The sequence below is a fragment of the Protopterus annectens genome, chromosome 14.part0 (assembly GCF_019279795.1).
Source record: "Protopterus annectens isolate FY-2018-M chromosome 14.part0, PAN1.0, whole genome shotgun sequence".
Lineage (NCBI taxonomy): Eukaryota > Metazoa > Chordata > Ceratodontiformes > Protopteridae > Protopterus > Protopterus annectens.
In genome coordinates, this window is record NC_056748.1 from 905,977,679 (window position 1) to 905,992,845 (window position 15,167).

Here is a 15,167-nt window from a genome sequence, read left to right on the forward strand (position 1 = left end):
TGCAGCCATCTCAAATGATCACACTGGGTGACATTCCTCTTCTATACCATCCCTTAAGATTTCAAAGGCACTTTATTCTTTTGGCCAGCAATTAAGGACCCAGCCCCTCCTTGGGACCTTACCCTGATGTTGCAAGCACGTATGCAATCCTTTGAGCCTGCCACTTCTGATGATTTAAATTTTCTATTTTGGAAGACCGTGTTCTCGGTAGCAGTTACTTCAGCCAGAATAATATGTTCTTCGTGTTTCACTGTTGCAGTCATTACATTTGGGTAATCTGCTGGCAGGTTGCCCTCAGTCGGCCTGATTAACATAAGTCTTGGGTCCTACGTCGGTTGCTGTCTCTTCTTCCATGACATCAGGTCGTCAGGGGTATAAAACATGCAGCCAACGTCATTACATCAGTCTTTCTTGCCGTGCAGTGCCCGAAACAGAAGCAGTTCGCACGTGCCGGTCGGCCGACTCCTGAAATTTTCGTTTTCGAGTTTCAGAACCGAAGTCTTCAACTTAAAGCTAAGTACGCTGTTGGGGAAACTTTTTCTTGCTCCTTATCGATGTCAGTAAAAGTTAATAATTGCATTACTTGTGGAAAGCAAATACCTCAAAGATTTTAATTCGTACTATATTCCTTGCCTAGGCCCTGACCACGACGTACCTTGCTGTTGGTTTTGTGCCTTATTTAATCAGCGCACCATCTGTCATCGGTACATTTTTGCCTCTAAATATTTCAGTTCTCAGTTTAATTATCCAAAAATGTCATCGGTTAGCCATCCAACTACCGGGATTCTGAAAAAATGCAAAGGTAAAGACAGAGACAGGCCGCCGAGGTCCAAAACTGCCGATGACGCTTCTCCTAAGCCAGTCGCCAGTTCGCCGGTACTCAGTGAGGTGCTTTTGCAGCCCCTGATACCCGCTACTTCTGATTCGCAGGTCTCTACTGAGACCCATTCGGAGTCCGGTATGTCGCAAGATGCTTCACCTATGGAACCCGTGGATGTCTCTCCCTTGGATGGGTCCGGAGCAACTGTGCAGGCACTGGCTTCTGAGGGTGGATTCAGGCCTACAGACTTGCATATTAAATCAACACCGCCTTCATTACTAAGGCCTACATATCGATCCATGTCTAAAAAACTGATGCCCAAGCCACATGTTCAGGGCCCCTATGCCTAAAAAACAAATGATAAAAATGGCTGAAGATCTAATTACTCTAATCAGGGGTAGTCAACCCCCCCTCCCTCCCCATGAGGCCTAGGGCAGAGCTCGATTATGAATCTTCTGATCAGGATTCTGTTTCTTCTGACTCTTCTAATGACCTGGATTTGTCCATACCTACTTATGAGGACTCTGATGCAGAGGATTCCATTCCCTCTGCTTCCTCTCCTAAGGATTTTTCTTTTGGAGAAACTTTACATACTTTAAGGGAGCATTTCCACTGGGAAAGCCAGGAATTTTCTGATTCAAAAAAGAGGCTTAAGGATTTCCTGCTTCTATCTCAGCGTAGGCCTTTGGCTGTACCTCTTCTTCTAGACATTGTTGATGTGTTTTCGGAATCCAGTTTGGCCCCTGATTCCCTCCCTCCGGCTCCTAATAAACCGGACAGATAGTACAGGGTTCCTGAGTCCCACAAGTTCCTTTTCAAAAATCCTGTTGCAGATCCAGAAACCATTTCTCAGGGGCCCAAGGGCATTAAGGCTTCTACTGCTAAAAATCTTACCTCTTCTGATAGAGACTCCAGGGTGCTGGATAGATGGGGTAAAAAGGTTTATACTTCTGCAACCTTGGCAATCCGAGCATTAAACTGCCAATTTCATATGTTAAAATATCAACAGCATATTATTGGACTGCTTAAACAGAAAATGATGTTGATTCCTGACTGTGTGGAAAATAAAGATTTACAGGATTTAATGCATTATGCTGAACAAGTTGGAAAACATACTTTGCAATGTGGTTTTGATTCTTTAGAGGCCTCCTGCAGGGCTGCTGTTACTGGGTCTGTGCTTAGAAGGCATGCTTGGCTTAAGGAGCAATCTTTGCCTGATCATTTTAAAGCTAATTTGTTGGATGCTCCTTTAAATCAGGACCGCCTATTTGGCAATAAGGCTGAAGAAGTTCTAAAAAAGATGGAAGATAAAGCTAAATCTATGCAAACTGTTAAAGATTTCTTACAAGTGCAACCTCCAAGATTTAGTAGGCATTGACCTACTAAGAACTGATCCTTTCCAGCTCCTTCCAGATCCTCTCAAGCCAAACCCAGACACAGCAAAAACCCCAGGTTTCAGTCCCAGGAGACTCTCAGAACTAAGCAGTGGGGGGCCTCCACTTCCAAATCTGGAAATAAGACGCCACCCTATTGTAAACAGTTTCAATGACTTCCTTTTAAAATTACCAAGCCCTTATCCTTTAACCACCCCTTTGGTGGGAAAGATTGCTCTTCATGCAAAGAACTGGGAACTCATAACCCAGGACAAATACGTTTTAAATAGTGTCCCAGGGATACAGATATCATTGCCACACGTTGCCAACACCAAATGGGTGGCCAGACCTGTCCCCAAATCAGTGGGCAGAGGCTCAAAAACAAGTACTTTCCCTCATAAGTATGGGTGCTATTCATCTGGTGCCAGAAGAGGAAAAGGGACAAGGTTTGTATTTCAGGCTTTTTCTGGTACCCAGAAAAGACAAATCATGGTGTCCAATACTGGACCTGTCTACTCCAAACACCTTTCTGGAGATTCCAAAATTCAAGATGCTGACTCTTCACCAGTTACTTCCTATGCTAGGCAAAGACGCCTGGTTGGCTACGTTAGATTTAAAAGAAGCATACCTGCACATCCCAATCAGAGAATCTTGCAGAAGATACCTACGCTTCAAAGCAGGCTACTTGCATTATCAGTTCTCTGCACTGCCCTTTGGCTTGTCTACTGCACCCAGGGTATTCACAAAGTGCCTGGCTCCATATTCAAATACATCCATACCTGGACGATTGTCTAATTCAGGCAGAAAACCAGAGCATACTTGTAAATCATCTGGCATTTGTAAAAAGGATTCTAACTTGTCTGGGGTACACCATAAACGAAAAGAAATCACAACTGGCACCCTGTCAACAGATTACATTCCTGGGTGAAAGCTTGAATACAACTGCCCAGATGGCTTTCCTCATGCCAGAGAAGCAGATTCATTTGGAAACTTACTTCAAACAAGTTGCCACAAAAACCCTGCTATCTGCAAGACAAATACTGCAAGCCTTGGTGTTCATGGCCTCCTGCATTCTTCTAATTCCATATGCAAGACTGCATATGAGGAAACTACAGTGGTATCTAAAAAATCTATGAAGTCAACGTTGTCACAGCCTGGAAACAATGATTCCTATCATACCTTGCCTACGCTTGGAGTTCCTATGGTGGGCAGAAGGCTGCCACCAAAACAAGGGATTACCATTCACACTACCCCCTGCCGCCCAAACCCTAACTACAGATGCATCAAATTATGCATGTGGGGCTCACCTGGCAGGGAAGTGCATTCAAGGCAAATGGAACCCAAATCAAATGCACCTACATATCAATCAGAAAGAAATGTTAGCTGTACAGAATGCTAATGCTCTGACAGCCTTCAAGGACTACATTCTTCTAGGACAACTAATGGTAAAGATGGACAATACCACAGTTATGTGGTACATAAACAAGCGCGGGGGGGGGGGGTACACATTCCTACCCCCTCTGCAGACTAGCCATGACATTGTAGAACACACAAGTGAATGTACAAGCTCAATTCCTGCCAGGAAAATTTAATACACTGGCAGACAGACTAAGCAGATACCTCATGTACCCACACCAGTGGAAACTGGAACCACGGATTTTCAACATGTTGACAAGCGAATGGGGGAGCCCAGACATAGATCTATTTGCCTCCCCCCAGAACTACCACTTGGACAAGTTTTGCACAAGGACTCCCCACAAACAAGCTTGGAAAGTGGATGCTCTGTCCTTCAGCTGGAAAAACCTGTCCATCTCCGCTATTCCCCCTCTGCCTCTGCTCTCCAAAGTTTTACTAAAAGTCAAACAGGACAAACCAAGGATGATTTTGATTGCTCCAGACTGGCCGCGCCGACACTGGTACACCCTCCTCCGCAGTGTGTCACAGATATCTCCATGGCACCTGCCTCAGACCCCTTCCCTGTTGTCTCAGCAGGAGAACCAAATTCTGCACCCTCAGCTTCCAACATTAAACCTTGCAGCCTGGCTAATCACTTAAATTTACCCTTATCATCCTTCAGCAAACCTGTGATGGATGTCATCTTGGAGGCGAGGAGACCTAGTACTAGAAAATCTTATGCTGACAAATGGAAAAGATTCTGTGCCTGGAACCATTCTTTAGGGATGAGCACAGCAGCGCCTAAGTTACCTCAGATTTTGCAATACTTAACTGAGATGCTTCACAAGGGCCTGTCTTTTTCCTCCATTAAAATCCACCCCTCAGCTATTTCAGCTGACTATAACACAGAACCACCCCTCTTCTCTCATCCTCTGCTCAAGCAGTATCTCAGAGGGGCAAAAAAGTTGAGACCACCCAGGAGAGCTTCTACCCCTGCCTGGGATCTTAACTTTGTTTTGGAGAAACTCACTCTACCTCCTTTCGAACCAACTGCTACTGCAGACTTAAAATTTCTTTCCTGGAAAACAGCCGTCCTTTTAGCAATCACTTCAGCTAGAAGGATATCTGAATTGCAGGCCCTTATTGCAGTGGAGCCTTTCATCATCTTTAATGCAGACAGGGTATCTCTCAGGACCAATCCATCCTTCATGCCCAAGGTGGTTTCCAGTGTGGCTCTTAATCAGTCCATTCATTTGACAACCTTCTTTCCCAATCCAAAGAACAAAGGGGAAAGGATTCTGCATTCCTTGGATGTGCAGAGACAACTAAGATTCTATTTGGACAGGACTAAATCCCGAAGAAAATTTGAACAATTGCTGGTAGCATTTGCTGCAGGGGCAGAGGGAAAGGCTATTTCAAAACAAACCATTTCTAAATGGATAATCCATTAGATTAATTTCTGCTATAAGCACCGCGGAAAACCTATCTCCCAGGGGATCAGATCTCACTCCACCAGGGCTGCATCTACTTCTGCAGCCTTTCTCAGAGTTGTCCCTACCAGGGATATCCTAGAAGCTGCTACCTGGAGTTCTGTACATACTTTCACCAAGCATTATCATTTACCAATTTTCTCTAAATCCAGAGCTGGCTTTGCCACTGATGTCTTGCAGGGCCTTATAGCTGGTCCTAATGCTGTATAAACTCTTCTTCCCAACCATAGCTTTGGTAAGCTACTCAAATGTAATGACTGCAACAGTGAAACACGAAGAACATAGTACAGTTGTGTACACTTAACATAAATGTAGATGTTCAAGTATATTCACTGTTGCAGTCCTGGTTACCATCCCTCCAGCCCCCTAGTTTCTTCTGGCTATGCCTCTACTTTCCTTTACTATGCTTAAAAGCCTTTTTGGTGTATTTGCTTTTGGTTGGAGGTGTACTTTTGTGTTTTTGTGCTTATTTGCTCCCCATTAGGCGGGCACCTGACATCTGGGTCAAGAAAAACTGATGTAATGACGGCTGCATGTTTTATACCCCTGACGACCTGACATCATGGAAGAAGTGACAGCAACCGACGTAGGACCCCAAGCCTTTAATCGGGCCGACTGAGGGCAACCTGCCAGCAGATTACCCAAATGTAATGACTGCAACAGTGAATACACTCAGACATCTACATTTATGGCAAGTGTACACCACTGTACTTTTCTGAATGGTCTTTTTTGTTGTTAAATAACCTTATTTGTTTTTTTTCTGAAGGACAGATAGACTCTTGGGCCTAACCATGCCTTTGTACCTAAAGAAGTCTGAATCAACCTTGAATAAAGGCATACATTTACATGTCTTTTTCTTTATTCATGGTAACTAAATGGAGTACATATTGCATACTCTAGATATACATTAACTATTTACATTGCACTACATCTATATGCAAAGCCTTCAACTTTGTGTCTTTTTCTAAAGCTAAATTGGAGTTGGAAGTTTTAAAAGTGACCTTGCCTAGATGGTTTTTGGATTGCATTACTTTTGTCTTCAGTTCTAAAGCTCTGTCTCTTGCAACCAAACCAAGAGCACATTACACTAGATCTGGTTCTACACCTATTGCTTTTTTCAAGCATTCCAGTTTGGGTGAAATTGATGCATGAGCAGCATGGTCTACAGTGCAGAACTTCATCAAACTTTACAAACTGGACTTCTTCTGTAGATCCACAGCAGCCTTGGCTTCCACCATATTCAGGGGTATCCTGCCATGATGCCATCCATGAATTGTGGTAGATTGGGAGAGCTGAGGCAGCCTAGATGGACAGAGGGGGACAATGGGGGACATGACCAATATATACTTACAATAACAGTAAATCCTTGTTGTCTCTCCACATCTGTCTCAACACCCCTCCCTCCCCTTCCAAATTGTTAGTTTCCTTTTTGTTCTCCTTGAGGATAATGATAGCCCAGTGCTTGAAGCTTTACATACTGCTCTCTTCCAGTTCATCCTTTTATTATGAGGAGCCTTGTCAGTTTATGGAAAAAAATATCTGAAGAGTATCTTAGTGCACAGTATTATGACAGAGAGAGAGCTCATGCAGTGGAGAAGCTTTGAAATTTGCCAACTTCAGTTTGCCATGAGGCTGGATAAACCCAAGCAGTCAAGACAGATGGGAAGGGACAACAAGCATTTAGCGTGCAGTAGGTTTTATGAGAATGTGTCCACTGTATCAACTGACGTAATCCCTCAGAAGGTTGTACCCCCCCCCCTGTGATTTCTCTTCTACAACAGAGATTTTGGCACAGAGACAATATTTTGGGCCTCCATGTCCACCTTGCTGCCAGAGAGGAGGGGCAGGAGAGTTGAACAAGTATTGCATTGTCAAACATGTCCTTCTCCACACCAGCTTCACCAGTGCCTCAGTCAGTAATCAAACCTAGAATGTTTAGGTCTTAGAGCTTTATTCCTTCTGTGTAACAGAGATAATTTTATTGGTAAATTTTTTTTTCCTTCGTTTTGTTGAAAAACATAGATGTGCTAATCATGAGTTTTGTATATAACAGGATGTCCTTCCATATCACTCTTGCACCATTCCTTACCATAGAGGATCCCATGCCAGGGGCGGCTTGATGTCTGGCCAGTATGCCAAAGCCTTTAGGTTGTTAAGGGTACACCGTACATGCATCATGCTCCCCATGCAAGGCGTAGGGCATAATGATGACATATGGATGCACCATCTTCAGAACTTCCTTGCCACCAGTCCAAAAGCCATCTTACATAGTCAGTCTGAACACTCAAGTCGTATATTGGTTTACCAAACCATTTTCAGATAAGTGCCCAGTTGGGTTTTTTTTTTTTGCTTATCCTTTTTTCTTGTGTGTTTAGGTTGCTGTGGATTTCATGTCATCCAGAAAAGATAAATGCCAGTGTGGGAGACAGATTCCCCATAAAGACTGTCATGACAGTATTTGTTTAGTTTAGGCACATCTCAAAACAGTATGTCCTGTACTATTTGTCAGGCTTTTGTACTAAAGACCTTACATAGATGTCTTTTATCCTTAACCATTTATTTGGAAAATCAGCATCTTAAAGCTCTTAGCAAAAGACATTATGGAGGGTACTTCCCAGTTTGAGGGTCAGCCATCTTCAAAGAAGAAAGCCAAAAAAGTCAAGTTGGGACTCTCCAGCTGTGCCCCCTGTGCCGGATGTCTCTCTTGAGGCTAGTGAAAGCCTAGAGGACCATCCAATTCTTGTGCTGGATTCCTGTGCTGCAACTAGTTCAGAGACTGGTATGTATCCAGCTTCTTGCACATCCTGTTAGCCTTGCAGGCATCCACTTCTGATGTTCAGGGGGAACTGCAACTGATTACCATTGAAGGGCCTAAGGAGGATCCTCAGATCTTGGTAAGGGAGGAAGCTCTACAATCATTGAGTATTGGCCAATGTTGGAGCCTCCTATATTTTACAAGGCTGACGTCCTTTTGAAAAAGAAGCAAAAGACAAAACATATTTCTCCTGCTCTTAAGGACCCTCAAAGTGAGTGACAGAATTTCACACAGGGGTTGTTCATTGCTCTTATGGCATTGGTCTCCTCAGGGGCATTTCAGGCCCAGCCCCCTTGGTTGTCTTCACCTCTTAAGAGGGCTAGGGAGCAGGATTTCTCTGAGGAGAAAGAGGATTCACATTAGGAATCCCTGGCTTATTCTGCCCAAATTCCTTTTTCCTTAGATTATGGTTCGGAATCTACTAGTCCTAAATCTCCTTTTGAGGTTTCTTTTAGGGATACAATTGCCAGGATGATGGAATTTTTTTAAATGGGATTGTGCCCAAGTATCTGAAGTTCAGAGGAGGAATTATGAGCTTTTCCAGGTGGAGTTTTTTAGACCTTCTGCTGTCCCTCTCTTTTTGGCTGCCTTGTTGGATGCCTTTTCTTCTGCATCTCAGGCTCCTGACTCGCAGCCCCCTGTACCTAAAAAAACCTGATTGGTTTTATAAAGTGCTCGATTACAAATTTCTTTGTAAGTGTCTTTCTGCCGACCTGTCTTTGGTGTTAGTGGCATCCGAGATGCCTTCTAAATTACTGCCTTCCACTAAGCTTCTTCCTTCTGAGAAGGACAGCAGGACTATGGAAAAGCTGGGTAAGAAGGTTTACACCATGGCTTCCCTTACCTTTAGGGCTGTTAATTATCTGACTGATATGACCAGATACATTTTGGCTCTTCTTTCTCAAGATGGACAGGTTATTTCTGATCTTCCTGACTCTGAGGGGAAGACTTTTGCTTTGTCCCTGTTGGGTACTTCTTCACAGGTAGCTCGCCATTCTATAAAATGTAGTTATGATGCAGCAGACGATTAGGGCTGCTGCCTTTGGTCCTCTTCTGAGGAGATATTCCTGACTTTGGCTTCAACCTCTGCCTGATGATATTAAGGTTAAGTTGATGGATGCTCCTGTGGGCAACAAACATTTGTTTGATGCTGCTGCTAAGTCCCTGCAGGAAAAAGGACCTGAAACACATATTTGTTTCCCCTATTCCTAAATTTTTGATGAATTATTCCAATAAACCAGCTTTTGTTTGAAGGCAGTCCCGTCCTCCTCCTAAAGGTAAGAAGGATCTAAAATAAGAAGCCAGGAGTCTGACCATTTAAAACAGTTCAAACACTTTAATACACTTAGATATAAAGCAAGAAATGGTAAAAGCAAAGCTTTCGAGTCATTAAGACTCTCTTTCAATGCATAATGAAATTAATTAAATGCAAGTGTTTTATATGATTTGCCAGCCTGTCACAGTAGAGTTTCAGTATTCCATTGTTTATCAATTTAAAATACCATTCTACATATAACGCAAATAAAAATAAATATATAAAACAAAAAAACATTTTTCTGTGCTTATAAACGTATAAATGCCTGGAATAAAAACTTATATATAGCTCTGTTTGTTCTTTAGAACTGGTTTAATAATATTTTTGCTATTTATATCTGGTGGTATATCAGCCCTGAAGTAATTAATCCTTTTGTACTCTGCCAAATCTGTGTGGTTAACTATATCTACTCCTCACTTATGTTCATATAATTTCTATAAAACTCTATGCTTCCCCTTTACTCACCAACTTAAGCAAAACTGAACCTAGTAAACTATCTAGCTGCTATAATCACATTGCCAGATATGCCTTACAGGACACACCACTGTAACAACCTAAAATATCTTGGGTGGTTAGAACTGCCTTGCCTAATTCAGTGCAACCAGCTAATAGTGGCATATAAAGCACTTAACCAACCTCAAAATACTCATGCACTCAAAAGTATTATTTACCCGTATAACAACCTCAAAACACTTCGAACTTCTAACAGACTACTAGTCCAGACTGTGAAAACCAACAATTCAGCTGGTGTCTCTCTGTTTGCAAACTCTGTTGGTAAATTTTGGAACACACTTCCTGCTGACATTACTCTAGAATCCACCTTAAGTCAACTCAAGAAAATGTTAAAACAGTAGTTTTCATCACACTGGCTTTTTTTGTTCCAAACTAGACTAGAACTCTCCATGTTACTGTATGCTAATATCTTCATTAGCTACTCAATTGAATTGCAATTTCTAGGTCTTTTCTTTATTAAATCTTAATTCATGTGATATTGTATAAATTGCTTATCTAAAAGAGTCTGTAACTGTGTTCAACATGTCTTATCCTATGTAAAATTGTATAAATTGCTTAACTGAAAGAGTCTGCAACTGTATTTAACATGTATTATCCAATGTCTTATCGATAGCCGCGGTGGTAGTAGCGTTGTTACCTCACAGCAAGAGGTTTTCCCGTTCGATTCCCGGCTGGAGTGCCTACTGTGTGGAGTCTGCTTGTCCTCCCTGCGGTCGAGTGACATTCGAAAGACATGCGTAGAATGGGCGTGCCTTCGTTGAAGGTAGGACGTCGAGCTGGCACCTCGGCACCCGTAAAAAAATCTACTGCCAATCATTAGCGGACCGGGTTCTGCTGTGGCGACCCCTAACCCGTAAAGGCCGAAAGAAGAACATCATCCAATGTCTTAACTGCTTCTACCTTGGAGCTTTTCTCCCCAGGCCTCTGTTGAAAATGGACCTGTATCCAGTCAGACTATCCCGGTCAACAAATGTAAAATAAAAATAAATAAAAAATAAACTTGAACATATGATCATTGCCAGACTGCATACTGTGCTTACAAAGTGTGTTTGTGTCAATATGTGTCTGATAAATGAGAACCAATCCTCTCCTTGAATTTCTGATTGGTTTTATTTGTGTAAAAGCACTTACATTTTACACAGTTGGCAAAATATATAACATTTTCTGTTAAACAAGTGGCAAAGGTACTGAATTTAAAAATCTGTTTGGTGATAAGATGTATACATTTTTTATCTAAGTTAATATAGCGACAATAGATAGTTATAACAAGGAACTTTTCTTTTTCTGCTAGTCAAAGGACATTTAGCTGAACAAAAAACTTGGCCTTTGTAAAGGTAAGAAGGGTAGTAAGAGAGCTCCCCCTGCTAAGTCTTCCCAGACTCCTGCTCAGAAGTCTCCCTTTCCTGATAAACCAGGTGCTATCTGACTACCCTGTTCTTCCCAGCCACATCCGTCTTTCCCTATCCCCTGCCTGTTTGGTTAAACATAACTCAGGACTCATGGGTTATTTCCATTATTCACCAAGGGTATTTTGAGGTTTGGAAATCTCTTCCCCCCCTTTCCTGGTTATATCCCTCAGCCACCTCAGGACCAATTGGCCTTTTTCCCAGAAGTGCTTCAGAGTCTTTTGACTCCGGGGACTCCAGGAGGTACCAGTGACTCAGAGGGAGGGGTTTTTATTCCAGAAGTCCCGAGGGAATAGGGCACTTGGAAACCCATTCTGGATCTTTCTCACCTAAATACCTTTCTGAAGGTTCCTTCTTTCCAAATGTTATTCCTTCAGTCCTTGTGTCCTCTGTTGCTCACTCAGGCTTTTCTAGTTTCTCTGGATTTCAAGGATGCTTACCTCCATATCCCTATTCATCCCCTTTTCAGAAAGTTTGTACATTTGTCTGTTGCTTCCTGGCATTTTCAGTTCTCTGCTTTGGCCTTTCTACTGTCCCAAGGTTATTCACCATATGCCTAGCTCCTGTAATTGCTTTTTGCAGGCTCGAGGGCATTCAAGTCTTTCTTTAGTTAGATAACCTGCTTATTCAAACCTGTTCTTTTACAGCACCTTCGATTGATCACTTCTTTGCTGCAAAGCTTTGGGTTCACTGTCAAATTCCAAAAGTCCTTCCAGTCTCCGTCATAAGACCATGTTTTTTTAGAGATGCAGGATCCAGACTGTTCCAGTGTTGGCATCCCTGCCCTCTTTAACTCTGATTTCCTTCTTTCAGTCCCTTCTTCCTCTGTCCTTAATTTCAGCAAGAGAATTTCTGAGGGCTCTGAGATTCATGGCATAGACCATTCCTATGCTTCCCTTCACCAAACTCCACATGAGAAAGCTTAATTAGTTTCTAAATTCAGTTTGGCTTCAACATTCTCATCTTCTGGAGTTTCCAATTCCTCGTCTTCCTTGTCTCAAGCTGGAATTTCAGTGGCAGATTTGGCAACTGGCATTGAATTCAGGGCTCCCCTTGCAGCCCCTGCTTCCTCTCAGGAGCTGTTCACAGATGCCTCAGACAGGAGATGGAGGCTTCCTTCTGCACTCTGAAGGTGCAGTGCCTGTGGTCTCCTCAGTAACAACAAAAGGAGCACATCAGTTTCAAAGAGATGAGAACTCTCTTGTTGGCTCTAACAGCTTTTCATCCACTGTTTTCTCCAGGGCCCCTAAAGGTCTTTACAGACAGCATCACAGTGATGTGGTTTGTCAACAAACAAGGGGGGGGGGGGGTAAAGTCTCATCTCCTTTGCAGGTTGGCACTTCAGGTGTGGAAGCTAGCAGTTCAGGACCAAGTGACACTTTAGGCAGTTTACATTCCCTTAAGTCAGAAGTTTGTAGCAGACTCCCTGATCAGGTCCATAACACATTCCTACAAGTGGTTGCTTCACAGGGAGGTGTTAATGGACATAATCCACCAGCGGGGTATTCCTCAAGTCGATCTCTCTACCTCCCATCTGAACAGACAACTTCCTCTTTTTTTACACCAGAGTCCCATGTTCTTTGGCTTGGAAGGTGGACATCCTCTATTTTGCTTGGAAGGGGATGTTTCTGTTTGCGTTTCCTCCCTTTCCTCTATTCCAAAAGTCCTGTGTACGATAAAATAGGATGCTCCCAAAATCTTGCTGGTGACTCCCTTTTGGCCCAGACATTATTGGTTCCCTTATCTTCTGCATTTAGCCAAGGGCACTCATCACATGTTGCCCCACAGGGTGGATTTTTTCACACAAGGCAAGGGATGCCCATCCATCCCCACCTGTCCACTCTTCATCTGACACTGTGGATGATAGGATTTTGATTCCCTATAGTCATGTTTTTTTTGAGAACTTGCTTCGGGGTCTGCTGGAGACCAGGAAACCCAATACTAGAAAATTGTACTTATCCAAATGGAAGAGGTTTTCTGTTTGATGTTTCTTCTAACCTGGACCTGCTTACTGTGGTTGTTAATTTGGTTCTCTTACTTGTGTGACTTGCTCAATGCTGGTCTGGGGTGTTTTTCTGTTAAAGCTCATTTGTCAGCCATTTCTGCTTGTCTTTTTTAGCTTCCCGTTGGCTTCCAGGTTCGAGCCTAACAGTTTCTTAAAGGTATCCTTTCATTTTAGATGTCCCAGGAAGCCTGTCCCTCCTTCCTAGGATCTTAATTTTGTTTTGGAGAAACTGACCCAGGCTTCTTCTGAGTCTGCAGCTTCAGCTTCCTTGTAGCATTATTCTTGGAAGACTGTTCTTTTGTTAGCTCTTACTTTTGCCAAACACGTGTCTGAGCTTCAAGTCCTTATAGCTGTTCCCCCTTTTTAGTTTTCCATAAGGACAAGGTGTCCCTTCCTACTAATCCTTTTTTTATGCCCAAGGTGATGAATGAGTTGTCTCTTAATTGGTCTGTTAATTTGTCCACTTTTTTCATTTCTTTGCAGTCTGCTAGTGAGAAGGTTTTGAAACACTTTGGATGTACATAGACAACTCATATTTTATTTGGATAAGACCAAAGCTTTTCGAAAATCTGATCAGCTTTTGTTTCCTTTCATCCTAGATCCTTAGGATTGGCTGTTTCCAAGTAAACTGTTTCTTCTTGGATTTCTAAAGCCATTTATTTTTGTTATTCGTTTCATGGTGAGAACCTGCCTTCTTTTAAGGCTCATTGTACTAGAGCTGTGGCTTCTTCTGGTGCTTTTTTCAAGGGTTTGGATACTAATTCTATCCTTAAGGCAGTTACCTGGATTTCTGTGCATATCTTTAGCAAGCATTATAAGTTGGATATGATATCCAGGGCTAGAATTGTTTTTGCTAGGGGCATTCTTCATGGGTTCCTAGAAGGCTGTGCTGGTCCTTCCTCCTCCCTCTCGTCTTTGAGCTTTTACACTCTCCCTACTGTAAGGAATACTGCAACAGTGATATGGAAGGACATGGTACAATTGTGTGAAATATGTCCTTCTCTTTGCTGTTGCAGTATTCACTCCCTTCCTGCTCACCCTGGTCATTTGTTTCTATGGATGCCTGTGTTACCCTTCTCCTTGAGCTGGCATTCCTACTGGGGCTGTCAGTTCTGAGGATGTTACATCCCGACATCACCTTTATGAACTGTGCCTTGTGTGGGGAGCATATGTGTGATGTAAAGTGTACCCTTAGCAATCTAAAGGCTTTGGCATACTGGCTGGATGTCAGGCTGCCCTTGGCAGGTGTAAGAATTGCTGCACCAGTGAAGAGATGTACATCTACCATTATGGTTAACATTTTACACAACACCTTTGAAATTTATTTTTTGCTTCAGTGAGATTATTGTGGTATTACAGACTTTGCTCAGTTTTATTTTAAAATCGATGTTCATTTTTGTACTGAATTTTATACAGCATGTTTCCAGTTGTGTAATTCATCTGTAAATTGAAATGCACAAGTAGTAATGAAGCTGAATGCTCTGAGAAACTTGTAACCTTTACTTTTTGTTGGCACCCTGCTGCCTAACAACTATCGGATCTCTGTGATCTATTGGCCCATTTGTTTTCAAAAGGTAAGAACTATTCCCAGATTATTCATTCCCTGTGAGGTGTGAGATGGTCATGGAGCAATCTTCCTGGCAGCTGTTAATGCATTTTAATTTATGTAGCCTAACCCCAACCCTGGTGGTGACATTAGCTTCTGCTAATGTAAGGAAGTTGAGTATACTACCTGTTACATCTCCACAAGAGCTACCATACAAACTTACACAGACCCTCCCATATGCTCTTCCAGCACCTGTTCTCAGGAGAGTACCATATGCCACTCCCTGGATTGCCAGTTCACCACAGGGTTAGAAGCCACTATAGCACTCCTTCCTAGATGATCACACCGATGCAAGTCACATCTCTCTCACCCACTCCTCCCTGGTTTTTCCATCTTTCCAAGCCACTATTCAATCTCAGATTTTCTGAGTCCATAATCAAGGATTTCTCTCTGTGTTTAACAGAGCTAGGATAACTAACTGCTATGTTA

At 42.6% G+C, this 15,167-nt stretch overlaps 1 protein-coding gene across 6 annotated transcripts in view; it reads left to right on the forward strand.

The window, feature by feature from the left end:
* Positions 1-15,167, forward strand: part of IDE (insulin degrading enzyme) — a 3,524,264-nt gene that overhangs the window by 2,432,773 nt on the left and 1,076,324 nt on the right. The window lies entirely within an intron of this gene.